Source organism: Plecotus auritus (assembly GCF_963455305.1).
Source record: "Plecotus auritus genome assembly, chromosome: 3".
Taxonomy (NCBI): domain Eukaryota; kingdom Metazoa; phylum Chordata; class Mammalia; order Chiroptera; family Vespertilionidae; genus Plecotus; species Plecotus auritus.
The window spans coordinates 170,243,408-170,251,237 of record NC_137772.1 but is presented as its reverse complement, the minus strand read 5'-3'; positions in this window follow the sequence as shown (position 1 = coordinate 170,251,237).

Genomic DNA, 7,830 nt, shown 5'->3' with positions numbered 1-7,830 from the left:
AATACAGCCTCCTAAATAGCTTTGCGCTCCTTGAGACCCTGAATCTTCGCTGGGTGGGTGGCCCTCCTAACCTGGGTCCCCCGGTCCCTCCGACTGTTTCCCTTTGAGTGGCACAGAAGAGAGGTGAGCCGGGGGAGGGGGCGCGCGGTCAGCGGGTGTGTGTCTGAATCGGCATCCCGCTTCCCCGTCAGGCGGACTCCTTCTGTAAGCGCGAAGCGGACTGCAGTTTTGGGAGTCACGGTGGCCGAGTGGTTAAGGCGTTGGACTCGAAATCCAATGGGGTTTCCCCGCACAGGTTCGAATCCTGTTCGTGACGGCCGCTTTTTTTTCCCTCCCCTTCAAGCCGTGTAAAGGAAATCCCTTGTTTTCGCACATGTCTTTCGTGCACTTACCTTTCTGCCTCAGAAATAGAAGCCGGAAGGTCGTTCTCCCTTGGATTTGAGGGAATGGGGTGATCTCGGGAGCTTGTTATCCACAGCCATATCGGCTGCTAGAATACGAGGCACTTTCAGAATTCTGTAACTTCAGGTTTGCTAGCTGAACTTTGACATTGTTTCATGCTTTTGGTAGGGAACAGCGAAGGATTTGAAGAAGACTTAAGTTTTGTTTGGGAATGTGAATACCTGTTGTGTTATAATAGTCAAAACTGGAGTTTCCAGGAAAAGAGGGCACCTCTGGATTTGGTGACCAGAAGTCATGTCTGGTAGGTCTGATTACAAATGAACACCCAGGAAACAGGGCATGCTCTCATTTGGATTTCCTTGAAGAGGTGCACCTCAAGTACCACAGGGCTTGGGGGAGTAGCCTATTGAAACAAATAACGCAGATCTAGCTGGAGCTAGTGTGGGATAACTATCACTTTTTATTGAGTGCTCATTATGTGCCAGGTACTGTTCTAAATTCTCCATATATTAGCCAAGATAGGGAATCATCTCTTCTCTAACCTGTACTCACCTCACTCAGTTCTTCCTACCCCCCAATTTCTGATTGTGAGGAATATCTAAGATACTTGGGGAAGATGTTCTTTTTGTATTTCATTTGCACAGCACCATCTTCTCCAAGAAGGATCCCCAAAGGACCAGGGGTTCATACCATTGCTCATGCTGTTCTTCCCACGCTTGCCACACCACTGTCTCCTCCCCACCCCCACTATAATCACTTTCCATGCTATACACTGGTTTGCTCTTCCTCCTTGAGGCTCTTAATTACTCCAGATGGAACCTATCAGTCTACCACCACCATTCATTAGATGGCATGCAAGGAATCTCCTTTAATACACGTCTGCAAAAATTAATTTTTACAAATTATAGAAGAAAATATATGTCTCAAATCTGTCCGCTTTTCTCAGGGTCAAGTGCAGACTGGACCCACCACTAGCTGGAGCCTTCATTTGGAAAGTAGGGGTACTTGTGAGAATTACATGAGTTATATGTAAAGCTGTGCTACAGCCTGCACACTGTAGCCGGAAACATTAAAACTTCCCACAGCTGCCCTAGCTGGCTTGGCTCAGTGGATAGAGTGTCGGCCTGCAGCCTGAAGAGTTGCGGGTTTGATTCCGGTCAAGGGCACATGCCCGAGTGTGCAAGAGACAAACCGATCAATGGTTCTCTAATCATTGATGTTTCCATCTCTCTCGCCCTCTCCCTTCCTCTCTGAAATCAATAAAAATATATTTTAAAAAAACAGCTCTCCATAGCTGCTTTTGATCTCTTTTCTCTCACCACTCTTCCATATTTCCTACTTCCATCCACTGGCATTATTAGTTCTTGGTAGAGTATTTGTCCATGTTCATGCTGTTCTCTGCCTGAAATAATCTTTCTTATCCTCACCTTCTACTAAGTCTCCACTTAAATGTCAGTTCTCTAATCACCTGTCGCCCACCATGTCCTATGCCCTAATCTTATTATGTGGATTGTTTCTTCTGTAGAATATAAACTCTTGGCACCTATAAGCTCTTCAATAAAAAAAAAACTTTTTTTATTGAGTAAATGGATGCTTTTTACAGTGGTTATGTGTACATGTTTTAGTCTTCACTCAGACTGTACTATAAGCTTCTTGGGATTTAGGATTGTATTTTATTTGTATCTACTCTACTAAGTCTTACAAGTAGATGTGATCAAATATATACTGTAATACTACCTAACAGATTCAGTACTTGGCTTCCTACTGAATCCCATTTTGCGCATGCTCCCAGATTTAAATATCTGGAGAGCCAAGACCACTATTGACCAGCAGAGGGCAACCGACAACTATGTTGTGAAAGGAAGAAGGCTCCATGGTTTTATAAAATGGAGGATCTGGACTGAGAATGAGAAACTGGCAGAGGTTCTTTGGTACTTAGGAATCCACTCTCAAATGCTTCCCTTGTAACTTTCCGGGGTGAGAGGCCGAGGCTTCAAATTCTCATGAACAGTAGTAGATAAGTTCAAATTGTTACCATCCCCACAGCCACCCATCCCCAATTCTTTCATCCTTCTCCTTTTATCCCAACAAATCCTCTCTCTTTCTTTGCGTTGCATAATCAGACCTCCCTCCCCCTCACCATTTTTACATTCTACCCACTGGCATTCTATAGTTTCTTCTGGTTTGGTATTTGGCCTTGCTTATCTGCCCTTAAATTTCCTTCTCACCTAGGCTTGCAGTCCCACTCATTTCAATCTCCTAAGGAACCTTCTATAAGTACCCTTCCATAATATGTTCAACTTCTCCTACTCTGCTGGATCAGTCTTCTTTTTTAAAATTTTTATTTATTTATTTATAAATATATTCTATTGATTTTTCACAGAGAGGAAGGGAGAGGGACAGAGAGTTAGAAACATCGATGAGAGAGAAACATGGATCAGCTGCCTCCTGCACACCCCCTACCGGGGATGTGCCCACAACCAAGGTACATGCCCCTGACCAGAATGGAACCTGGGACCCTTCAGTCCGCAGACTCACACTCTATCCACTGAGCCAAACCGGTTAGGGCTTTATTTTTTATAATGGATCAATCCTTCTTTAATTCAGAACAAAACTACACCTGACACGAACCACCACATTGTTTTTTACTTCCTTTTATTTTTTTGAATAAAATGCATACCCTCTGCGGGGGCGGGGGGGATGGTAAGATATGTACACATATAATACCTTAATAAAAAAAAATGCATACCCTCTGCCTCCAGCTTCATATTATCTTAACAACCCTGTGGTAGAAATCTTTGCTATGTTTGAAACCATTGATTTCTTAATGGGCTTCAGAGACACTGTACTCGTTTTTTCTCTTAGAACAGCGATTTTCAACCTTTTTCATCTCGTGGCACACATCAACTAATGACTAAAATTCTACGGCACACTAAGAAAATGTTTTTGGCTGATCTAACCAAAAAAGAAGGTACAATTTTGATTCATTCACACCAAATGGTTATTGTTGTGTTGGCTGTTGTCATTTTTTATTTTCATTGACAATCTAAGGCATAAGAGGTCAGTGCCCTTTGACTAAATAGTCAGGTTTAAAAATTCTTGAAAGCTATAGCCAGTTTGGCTCCATGGATAGAGCATTGGCCCGTGGACTGAAGGGTTCTGGTCAGGGGCACATATTCAGGTTGCGGGCTCCATCCCCAGTAGGGGAAGTGCAGGAGGCAGCTAATCAATGATTCTCTCTCACCACTGATGTTTCTGTCTCTCTTCCTGGAATCAATAAAAATATATTGAAAAAAATTCTTGAGGCATACTAGTTGAAAATCGCTGTTAGAACACTGTTTGATCAACAAGTAAAGTAAGGTTTGCCCTAGCTGGTTTGGCTCAGTGGATAGAGCCTCAGCCTGTGGACTGAAGGGTCCTGGGTTCGATTCTGGTCAAGGGTACATGCCTGGGGTTGCCAGCTCAATCCCTGGGGGGGGGGGGGCGTGCAGGGGGCAGCTGATCAATGATTCTCCTTCATCATTGATGTTTCTATCTCTTTCTCCCCTCTCCCTTCCTGATGAATGATGGGCTGGAGAGAAAAAAAATGTCAGAGAGAGAAGTTGGGGTGCTTCACTGGGCTAGAAAAGTTTACATCAGAAAGCAGGTCTAATTAAGCAAGTTTATTCTATATCTATAAAAGGCTAAGTTGACTCATGCATGCACCATACATATAAAGCTCTCGCTGGCGCCAATCACATGCGTGTGTTTTGATGTCATTGTAGACTGTGAAATTGGTTGACACTTCTATTATAGAGAAAGGACGAATAGCAATATTAAAAATCTTTTTTCTAATTAATTTCTTTTCAGTGTGCACAAATCTGTGCACCAGGCCACTAGTGTGTGTGTGTGTGTGTGTGTATCTATATATATATATATATATATATATATATATATATATATATATATATATATATATATATATTGTAGTTGTTGATTGAGGAAGGTAGAGGGATAGAAACATCAATGATGAGAATCATTGATCAGCTGCCTCCTGCATGAGGGCTCTATTGGGGATTGGTCCACAACCTTGGCATGTGCCCTTGACCAGAATTGAACCTGGGATGCTCTATCCACTGAGCCAAACCAGTTAGGGCTTTCCATTGATTTTTAGAGAGTGGAAGGAAGGTTGAAAGACACAGAGAGAGAAACATTGATGTGAGACACATCAACTGGTTGCCTCCAGCATACACCCTAATCAGGCCAGTGATCAAGACTGGAATCTAACCTGGGACCCTTCAGTCTGAGAGCCTATCCACTGAGCCAAACCAGCTATGACCTGCCTCTTCACTTTATCACTTTATAACCAACTAGAGGCCCATTGCACGATATTTGTGCAAGAATAGGCCTTCCTTCCCCTGGTTTCACTCCCAGACGCCCAGAAGCCGGCAAGTCCTTGCTTCTGATGGGAGCACCGCTTCTGTAGCTCCCTCCGCCGTCCCTCCTCCCCTTCATAGCAGGCATCCCGCCCCTCCCAGCCGCTCCACGCCTGCATATGCAAATTAACCTTCCATCTTTGTTGGGTTAATTTGCATACTCACTATGATTGGCTGTGGGCGTAGCAGAGGTACAGTCAATTTACATGTTTGTCTATTATTAGGTAAGATGACCGGCTAATGCCATCCTATACTGATTTTTTAAAATTTTTTTATTGATTTTAGAGAGGAAGGGAGAGATAGACACATCATTGAAACATCAGCATTGATTGGCATGCCATCTGCTGGGGATTGAGCTTGGAACCCCAGCATGTGCCCTGATGGAGAATTGTACCGTGAACTCCTGGTTCATGGGTTGGCACTCAACCACTGAGCCACATTGGCTGGGCATACTGATTTTTTTCAGCTACAAATTCTTAGATCTTAATCAAAGTTCCTTTTTTTTTTGGCCATGGTAAGAATGTGAACGCAGTTCTCCACCACCACAAATTATGCAGTCGAGTTTCCCACATTTGGGGAAATCACAGGGGTCAGCACATCCATAGTGCAATGGCTAAGACTCGCCCTGGGAAAACCATCTTCGTGATCATGGTATCTCCCCTGCCAGGTAAGTATCAGTTGATTTTATGTGACTAGAAAGCTAATGTGTGGGGATCTAACACACAACAGTTTAATATTATACCCTCCAAGTTGTTGACTTGTTCCAAATGTTAAGAGGCTTGGATCTCTGCATTTTATCCAGTCAAGCAAATCATTAGAGGACCTGAGCTGAAATTATGTCAACTGACACTTGCTTCAGGAATGCTGCCATTATACAAAATATTTCCGGAACTCCTTCACAGAAATGTAGCTAGTTTATGGGCCACATTTAAATGATTCACTACTTCAGAATTACTTTTTTGTTGTTAATCTTCACCCGAGGTTATTTTTCCGTTGATTTTTAGGGAGAGTAGAAGAGAAAGGGAAAGACAAAGAGAAACATCAATGTGAGAGAAGTATATCAATTGGCTACCTCCTGCACAAGCCCCAACTAGGGCCTGGCCCGGTGAGGAGCCTGCAGTCCAACCTAGGTGCGTGCCTTGACTGGAATCAAACCCGGGACCCTTTGGTTCTCAGGCCGAGGCTCTATCCACTGAGCCAACCCTCTATAGCAAAATTACTTTTTTTAAAAGCTGACCCATTAGCCAACTTTATCATTTATCTGTTTTCCAGGTTTTGTTCTAGATTGCTTCTGGAATTGCCCGAGGCCCCATTCTTAGCCTTCTTGTTCGCTCCTTTAATGTTTGCATTAATTCTCAGAATTTCTTGATCACCTCTGGGTAGATAACTCCCAACTCCACAACTTTAACCCTGACCTCTTACTCTTAAGCTCCAGACCCACATTTTCATTTCCATACTTCTATGCCAGTATTCCCCCAATGCGCTGATCGCTTCACCCGAGCCTGCTCATCCTTTCCTCCCTGTTCAGGTTAAGAGCACTGTCTTCTCATTTACACAGACTAGAAACCTGTCTTTATGACTCATCTTTGGTTAAGTGCCCCTTGTTAAGTGCAGTGATTAGGAGCACAGACTCTGAAATGACTTTCTGGGTTCAAACCCCAGTTCTAATTGCTGTGTGACGTTTGTCCTTTGTTTCAGTTTCCCCACATAAAAAATGGAGATGACAATAGTGCTTTTTAATCAAGTTCAGATGACTAGATGTTTAATACTTATTGCCTGACTCACAGTAAATGCCATTCTTCACAGCCAGTGTGTGACCCTTTTCAGAACTCAGCTCCAATGATTCCTGTGAGAAGCCTTCCCTTCTGCATCCCATCAGGTGGGTAGTTGACCCCTTTCCTCCTCATTGTCCCATTTAGTACTTATCTACTAGCAATATATTATCCTGTATTTCCCATGATTTGTTCAAGTGCATCTACCAAGCTGAACCTTCTTTTAAAACAGGGGTGGGGAATGTCCGGCCTGCGGGCCATATGAGGCCCATGAAATCATTTGGTCTGGCCCTGCCAAAGCATTAGGGGTGAGTTAATTAAATGTTTGATCAAATATAGCAGGCTAATTTTTAAATTGATAATTTGTTATAAATGATGCTATAAATACCCAAATGGCCCTTGGCAGCAAAAAGGTTCCCCACCACTGCTTTAAAGACCTGTTTCTCTATTATTTGTGTATCTCAAATGCCTAGCACCAGTCTGGCACATGACAAGTATGCTATAAATGTTGGCTGAGTGAATCTAGTCAGTTACTAAGCACTGTCAATTTTTTCTCCCTGGATGTCTCTTATTCTCTTTCCTGCTTTTTCAAGCTCTAAACCTCACATAAATTACTGCAAAGCTTATTAATATCGTCCCAAAATTTTTCTGTCTTCCCATTGCCACTAAAATCATGAGTTGGAAGTCACTCCTCTTGTCAAAAACTTACTATAAAATTAAAGTCCAAATACCCTGCCATGTATTCAAGGCCTTCCAAGCATTAGCCCTAAATTATTTCTAGCCTTATTTCCTTCAAAAAATTCTATGCTCCAGATTAACTAGTCTTTTCCTTCTTCAACATATCCTTCATCTCCACTTGTGTTTTTTTGTTAAATCTATTTTTATTGATTTCAGAGAAAAGAAACATCAATGATGAGAACCATGATCGGCTGCCTCCTGCACACCCCACACTGGGGATCAAGATCGCAACCTAGGCACATGCCCTGCCCGGGAATTGAACCATGACCTCCTGGTTCATAGGTTGATGCTCAACCACTGAGCCACGCCAGCCGGGCTCCACTTGTTTTTATCCATGCTGTTATTTCAGCCTAAAACAGAGTTTGCAAACTGGTAGACCCTAAATTTTTTTGGCCCACAAGCATTTTTTTAAAGAAATTTAACATTTAAGTTGTGAGATTTAGCATAAACATTAGGATGAACAAAGTTCTTGAAATATAGGATTTGGCAATACTGTGCCCCTT